We start from the raw sequence: 8,919 nt of genomic DNA on the forward strand, positions 1-8,919 counted from the left end.
CAAATGGGTGAAGAGTCTGGCCTAGGCAAGGGTATAAAATCTGTGAGCACATATGAGAAGGAGACTCCAAAACCAAAGAAATCGAGGTGATGTAGAAAGGGCTAGAATCGTGCTACTTTAGGAGATAGGAAGAAGCTAACAGCATTGGATCATTTGCAGTTTTTTAGAAAAACGCAAAGAAGATATAAGAGCCTACAGCTTTTCCTAGAATTAACAGCCAGCCAGCATGCTCTAAGGCTGGATAGATGTGGTTGTCCAGAGCTGACCTCAGAAGGAAGCCTGCATGCTCTGCCTCTGGGAGCTGTGGCATTCTGCCTGAGGCAGCCAGAGCACATAAAGGTCTCCTTAGAATAAGCAAATTCAAGTTTGGTTTGGCAGTGATCATCTTTCAAACACGTCCTTCTGCTTCCGTGGCTTTGTTCTCTTGTGAACTTCTTATGTCGTGCTATCTGCATTTAATAAAGATCTTTACTTTTATAGGAAAAAAAAAAAAAGCATATCATGGATTTGCCCTCCAATTATTTAAGCCTAGAGTAAACCTGATCTATGTAGTCAAAGCTGGCTGAGTTGCTGAGAGTCTCCACCAACATTCCCATTACCAGAGGGGGAAGGAGAAAAAAAGAAAACAAAACGTTGCTTAGAGAATCTATCCTAGAGACTCTGCTGTCCCTGCTCCCTGCATGGTCTTCACAGCAGTAAGTTGAATGCTCGCTGTTAGTCTCTGAACACCTTATGTACTTACACAAAATGAGGTGAAAGTGGTCACACTTCTTAGAAATCCTTAGATGAGGAAAGCAGCACAGGGTCCCCTTAACACAGTGGTCTTCTCAGATGTTTATCAATCACTAAATAACAAGTGAGGTGAATGACATAAAGTGTTTGAAGGGAGTGCTGATTACTGTCATTCAAAATTAAAATAAAAACAAATCTGAAGTGATAATTATTTTAAAACTCACCTGGTGACCCTTAGCCGACAGGCAGGCAAGAATCGAGAAATGTGCTGCTGAGACAAGCCGTGCTTGTGCACTCAAACCCTTTAGGGACTCCACTGAGGCTGGAGGAAGTGATGGAAATGGAGATCTCAGAAATTAAGATGATGAGGGCTGGGGTTGTGGCTCAGTGGTAGAGCGCTCGCCTAGCACGTGGGAGGCACTGGGTTCGATCCTCAGCACCACATAAAAATAATTAAATAAAATAAAGGCATTGTGTCCATCTATAACTAAAAAGATATTTTAAAAAATTAAGACAATGAAATCTTCCATGGTGCAGAATGGTGCACACCTATAATCCCAGTGACTTGGGAGGCTGAGGCAGTAAGATCTCTGGTTTGAGGCCAGCCTGAGTAATTTAGCAAGACCCTGTCTTTAAAAAAATGGGGGCAGGGCACAAAGATGTAGATCCGTGGTAGAGTGTCCCTGGGTTTAAGCTCCAGTTCCACAATAAATAAATAAATAAATAAAATAATAAGAAGGGCTGGGAATATAGCTCAGTGGTACCGTGCTCCTGAGTTCAAATCCCAGTACTCCCCCCAAAAGCCTTCAAAGCCTTAACTAAAAAAAAAAGCAATTGAACAAACAATATATTTCTTATTTTTAAATTTACCTTCAAGAAATACTTACCTCAGAAATAGATAGCCTAGAGCTGAGGTTGCAAACTTTCTATAAAGGTCACTGTAGTCTCCATCTCAATTGGTCACCTGCCCTTGTAGTGTGACTGTACCCACAGACAATATTTAAATGTATGAGTAAGTAAAACTTTATTTTATTTATGAATACTGACATCTGAATTTTAATTTTTTTTCGTGTATTTGACATGTAACTCTACTTTTTATTTGATTTCCTCAACCATTTAATAATGTGGGGTTTTTTTGGCGGGTGGGGGTTTACTGGGGATTTAACTCATGGGCACTCGACCCTATTTTGTATTTTATTTAGAGATAGGGTCTCACTGAGATGCTTAGGGCCTTCCTTTTGCTGAGGTTGGCTTTGAACTTGAGATCCTCCTGCCTCAGCCTCCAGAGCTGCTGAGATTACAGGCATGCGCCATTGCACTGGCTAACCATTTAATAATATAAAGACCATTCTCAGCTCGCTGGCTCTACAAAAACAGACTATGAATCAGATTTGACCCAGGGCCACAGTTTGCAAACACCAACCTCTCTCCTCCTCCATCTCATTTCCATAAACAAAGTGATTGAAGTAAGGTGGCACAGGCCTGTAATCTTAGTGACTTGGGAGGCTGAGGCAGGAGGACTGCAAGTTTAAAGCCAGCCTCAGTTACTTAGAGAGGTCCGAAGCAATTTAGCAATACCCCATCTCAAAAAACAAAAGCAAAGCAAAACAAAAATAAATTAAAAAAGGCTGAGGAGGTGGCTCTGTGGTTAAGTGTTCCTGGATTCAATCTCAGGTCAAAAACAAACAAACAAACATGCAAAAACACTGGATGAAAACAGCAAAATTTGTTGAAAACCCAGAGTTCCACCAGGAAGTTTAGATAGCTTCATTTACTCATCTTAAGGAAACACACTTTTCTTTTCATAGAAGAGGAAACAGCCTCAGAGAAATTAGGTAGACCTAGCTGGGTGCCTAGACCTGGTTCCCAGCTATGATTGGAACATGGTTCAGTATTTTCAACAAAACCCTAAAGGTAGTGACTTGACCTAGGATGAACTGGGTGCACAGTGATGGACAGGAGAAAAGGTTGCGGCTCAATTTTTGGGCTGGAGTTGTAACAGGAGAAGCAAGTGCTTCAGTGCCAAGGTCAACAGAGGTTACCTGCACCAGAGAACTGATGAGAGAACTTGAGAATCTGGCTCTGCTAGGGAGAGCCATAGCAGACACCCCATCAGCCCAGACTGACTTCTGGGTGTGTCCTGCTGGCTAGTCTGCCTGTAGTGGGACACCAGCCCAGAAGTAGATGATTAGCAAACCTGGTTTAATTAAGGGTGGACCCATATAGCAAGTTAGCCCTCACACAAAAGCTAGGGGTTTTATTCTGCTGTTCTGCTGTTCTAATAGAAGGCATTTAGGTGGATTTGGCATTTCCTTTTTTGTCACCCCTTTTTACAAATATGATTTACATTAATTTTATAGAAACTTTAGCACAAATAATGAACAAATTAAAAAATTATCCCTACATTTATGCGTCAAGATAATCATGGCTAATATTCTTGTGAAAGATTCTTAAAATCCTTCTAGCCTTCTTTTAAAGTTCTGTTATTATTATTTTTTTAGTTGTTGATGGACATTTATTTTATTTATACATGGTACTGAGAATTGAACCCAGTACCTCACACATGCCAAGGCAAGTGCTCTACCACTGAGCTACAACCCCAGCCCCTTCTAGTCTTTTTTTTTTTTTAAAGCACATACATGTTTTAAAATGTATCAAGACTGTGTATATTTTTACACTAAATATAACATGAATGTTTGTCATTTGGGGAACTGTCTGATGTGCAAAATGTCCCTACAAACAAAAGAAGACAAAACAACAAAAGATAAAATTTCTTGTGTGCATTTGAGTTCTTCCCAAAATATGCATTATTGAGATTTACCCATATTTTCTTCAAATGCCCTTTATCATTTTACTTATATCTTAAATGCATATAGGATTTGTTTTGGTATGTAGTATTATATAATTTGAATTTTTTCTAATCTTTTGACTAAAAGAAATTTATTAGTTATTCATGCTTTCCCCACTGATTTGTGATGCTACTCTTATAAACATACTAAATTCTCACATATTTGTCCTCAAAATGGACTAATAATTTCTAGAAGGGAAAATATCCCTAAATTATTTTTTTTCCTCTCCCAATTTTATTAGTTCGTTATAGATATACAGAATATTGGGGTTCATTTTGACATAACTATACAAACATGGAATATACTTTGGTCCAATTCAGGCCCCGGTACTTCCCCTTTCCCTCCCCTCCTACCTCACTCTGTTCCCTTTCTCTACTCTAGTGATTATTCTTCTATTTATTTGTAGTTTTTTTTAATCAGTGCATTACGGATGCTCATGAAGGCGAAAGTCACTGTGGTATATTAATGTATGTACATAGGTAAATTTGATTGGATTCATTCCACCATTCCTCCCTTTCCTGTCCCTCCTCCCTCCCTCTCAATTCCTTTCCTCTACTCCACTGATCTCTTGTATTTTCATGGGATATTCCCCCCTCCTTTTTTTTTCCTTCCTTATTTTAGCCCAGCTTCCACTTATGAGAGAAAATATTCAACCCTTGATTTTCTGAGTCTGGCTTATTTCCCTTAGCATGATGTTCTCCTGTTCAACCCATTTACTAGAAAATGCCATAATTTCATTCTTCTTTATGGCTGAGTAAAACTACATTATGCATATATACCACCTTTTCTTTATCCATTTGATTATTGATGGACACCTAGGTTAATTCCATGGCCTGGTTATTGTAAGTTGTGCTGCTATAAACATTTATGTGGTTGCTTGTCTGTAGTCTACTAATTTTAGATCTTTTGGATATATACCAAGGAGGTGAGAGAGCTGGGTCATTATGGAGGTTTTATCACTTATTTTTTAAATTTTTTTAGTTGTTGATGGACCTTTATTTTGTTATATGCAGTGCTGACAATCAAACCCAGTGCCTCACACATACTAGGCAAGTGCTCTACCACTGAGCCAACCCAGCCCCTCACACTACTTTAAAAAAAAAAAATCTATCTTTACACACATACACCCATACACACACACACACACACACACACACACACACACACACACCACATTCTAACATTTCAGTTTAAATTAAAGAAAATATTGCTTCCTTAGTATTTGGAAGATTTTTCTGGGTTCTTTGATAATTTTTTTTTTTGTACCTGGTATTGAACCCAGGGGCATTTACCCAGATCCCCAGTCATTTTAAAATATTTTATCTAGAGACAGGGTCCTGCTGAGTTGCTCAGTATCTTGCTAAGTTGGTGAAGCCGTCTTTGAACTCAAGATCCTCTTGTCTCAGCCTCCCGAGTCACTGGGATTACAAATGCGCACCACCACGCCCACCATTTGTCAAATTTTTTAAAAATAGTGTTTTAGTGTATGTAACTGCTTTAGTTATCAAAATTGTTCTCCCAGAGGAGTCATTTTATTAAGGTGTCCAAAATTATTAGCTTATTGTATCTATGGCTCGCTCTCTCTTCATTCATAATAGCATGTATTTAAATTTTTCTGTTTCTTGTTTGGCTTTACCAAGACAGTGTCTATTTTATAGGTCTTTTCAAAGATCTACTTCTTATATTTGTATGTTAATCCCCATTTTTTAAAAAATTTCTTCATGCTTTTTCTGGATTTGTTCATTTTGTGGCTGTTTGAAGTCATGGCTTGGCTTACTTTTATTTTTTCATATTCATAGAGTATAGAAAAACACTCTGAGTTTTCCTCTATTCTGACTTTAGGGTATATTTTGAATATATAATTTTTTTCTGTTTTTACTGTCTTCAACTGGCAATAATGTGTTTCTCTGATCTAAGAATTGTTTTAAGAAAGTATTTTTAATTTAAAAAATTATTTTTTTTGTTAATTGTTCACTTTATTGCCTGGTGATGAGAGAATGTAGTCTTTAATATGTTTAGTCTAGTTATATTGTTTTCATACAAGCTTCATGGATATTCAACATATTATACATATTATGAAAATTCCCTCTTGGGGAAATTAAAGCTGATTTTTATAAAATCCTTTTTGCATCTATATATTATATATATATATAGATATGGATATATAAGTACACACACATATATACATTTATGTATTTTGATGGAACGTTAGTAGGCACTTTTATGTCTTCCTACAAAATAGCCTGATATAATAAAACAATCTCCTGTTTGACCCATTTATTTTGGCATTAAATTAATCCCAGCAACTTGGGAGGCTGAGGCAGGAGGAACGAAAATTTAAAGCTAACCTGGACAACTCAGCAAAACCCTCAGCAACTTAACAAGCCCCTGTCTCAAAATAAAAAATAAAAAGACTGGGGATGTAGTTCAGTGGTTAAGTGCCCCTAGGTTCAATCCCCAGTATTGCAAACAAGATAACAAAAACCTCTCTGACCAGTTCCTAATACACTCTAGCATAGTTACGAGCTTGAAAAGCCTCTTTAAGTGATTTGTCTCAAAACATAAATATTTGCCTCTAGCCTAATACAGTGATTTCAAGTGGCCTCCATTCTCTTGGCCTCCTCAAAAGGCCTGTGAAGAGTAAATATACAGGGGAGGGAGGGCTGTAGTATTGGAGATTGAAATGGTGAAGACTACATTGTATGCATTTATGCATGTCAAAATGAACCCAACTATTATTATGTATAACTACAATACTCTAAAAATAAAAAAAAAGTAAATGTACACAAGTCCATATTCAGCTTGTGTCAAAAAGTTAGAGTAACATCACCTTGTTCATCAAAAAATCCCGTGGGGTAAGTTACTTCATTAAGTAACTTCCATAATGGTGAAATGCACCCATTTTATAACACATGATGGCAAGGACAGCTCAATCTTTTTCATTTATTATTTTTATTTGGACAACATATATACATATGTACAAAATACCTACTGTCAGAATCCTCTTTTATAATTTCATTTGATTTACAAAAACGGGACAGCAAAATAACTTAGGTCACTAATACTGTACAAAAATAAAACTGATTAAACAGTTGTAAAGATCAGTATCTTACAGTGTTACAGACCATTCATCCGTTGTGAAAGAACATCTCTATCTACCCAAAGTGATGAGTACTGTGCTAAATCTATCTGCAAACTGACAAAGCTAATTTGTTTCTGTAATTATAACTACCAAATATAATTCTCAAAAGAAGCATGATATGGAGCTTAAAGCCAGGGCATCATTCCACAATGGTGAAGGGCTTTCTTCTTCCCTAACCAAGGAGAGGAGATATCTTAACTCTAAAACTATTAAATTTTCCAGAATATGACAACTACTTACAGTGTTAGATAAAACAGCTTTTCTTTCTTTTTAAACACCTGCAATAGTCTTTCAAAAATTCAGTTTGGTTAAAAAAGTAAACAAAAATTACTATCCTGCATTTGGATTTTCATAAGTTAAATCCATGGTCTTTTTAATATAAAAAGTAATTGTTTCATAGTTTTAGTGTTCAACGAACTCTAGTAGTCCTATTTGAACCACATCTTGATATAGTAAATCTAATTAGAATGCTGGTTCCTGTTTTGTGACATCGTAAAACAGGATTTATCACAAAGAATAAAAAGCCTTGAGTTTATACGTTACGTTACTATGACATATAAGAGAATATCAAATGTGTGTCTGTCAACAACTTGAAAAGGCAAGTAGCAACTTTTTTTGGGAAGTAAATTGTGCATCTTTTTTAAACAAGTTGCTGCATTTATGTCCGTCTACCTGCTTGACGAAAGCCACATATAGATTTACTCCTGAAACTATAAAGATTGTCTTTCACTGGCTTGACTTTGTTTTCCTTCATTTCTTTCTGCGAGGGAAAGCTGAGTTTTTACAAGTTAGCAAGTTGCTAGGCAACCCCAAACTCCTCACTCACTAAAAGGCGCGTGCTGGGTATCCTAAGCAGAGCCTTCCCATGAGCTCAGTAAGAAATAGGCAGCCTGACCTATTTCGTATGGAAGAACAGATGTCCTTAAAACTTATTTTGGACACAGAAATTAAAATTTGGTTTAAAATAAGCGTTTCAAAAATCTGAAACAGAGGTAGAAAGTGTTCTTTATTTTTCCTGACATGTTTTCTCGTGAGAAAACACTTTCCTTTTTAGCCCATGGACTGCTCCCAGTCCCTAATGTTAAAAGCAGTTCTCTTGATAGAACCACCAATACAGCTACGTTGGTTAAACAGAAAAACACCGTGCTAGTGATGGCTGTTGTATTGGAAGTCGGAGTCAGCCGTGACCCGTGCCCGCGGCAGGAGCACCCCTGAATCTGAATCGGGACCGAGCATGTGCTGGGTGAATACCGAGCTCACTCACAGGCGGGCACCCTGCGTCTGCACAGCACATTGTATAGCACATGGATAAACTTGAGTGCACCATAGCGCCCCATTTTAAATATCAGAGAAAATCGCCAGAGAGTGTTATTTCTGAAGAAAAAAAAAATGTAAACATTTCCCCCATGATCACTGCTGACTCCCCTCATTTGAGGTTTTTTTTTATTTTTTTATTTTTTATTTTTTTGTGTGTTTTTTGCTTTTTTTTTGTTTTTGTTTTTTTGAACTATGAAAACTCAGTTTATTTCTATGACCCTGTAAAGGCCAAACTTAAGTTTTCAGTAAATGGCATAGTATGATGTAGTGGTTTAGGCCATTGTAGACACCTAGATACAAGATATATAGTGGTGAGGCTACTGATGTAAAAGGTACAGTGATGTGATGTCATTCGCACGCATTTCCTTTGCCTGCGTTCTCCAAGAGATTAGTTAGCAGAGACTCCTCTGAAACCATCGTGGTATTTTCCCTTGACACTCACTACATATTGGGTTTGTTTGTTTGTTTTTCTTTTTTTTATACTTCAGGTCTTTTTCCTTTTATATAACTCTTGCACCTGATAGTGGGAGATTTGTAGGACCGTGGGAAGGAGACCACCAAATCTCCCCACCCCCTCCCCCGCCCCCAAATAGGCATTTCTAGACCTACTGTTATGTACCCACTCAAATAACACTGGAAAGGGTCCAAAGCACTCTCTCTTAGTGGCATTATGGTACAGTTAGATGATGTTAACTAAAAGGATCAGAAAATTTGGACAAGTTAATAGAGTTAAAATTCTGTTGGTACTTTTTTTTCTTTTTGTATCTTTTTAAACGCTACCCTCCTCCTTCAGCATGTGTTGTGTATATTCTGCCCTCACATCGCTGCCATGATTTCTTAGGGAAATGTGTATACTGTAAAATAAGCAGATTATAACAT

Source organism: Sciurus carolinensis, chromosome 14 (genome assembly GCF_902686445.1).
Source record: "Sciurus carolinensis chromosome 14, mSciCar1.2, whole genome shotgun sequence".
Lineage (NCBI taxonomy): Eukaryota > Metazoa > Chordata > Mammalia > Rodentia > Sciuridae > Sciurus > Sciurus carolinensis.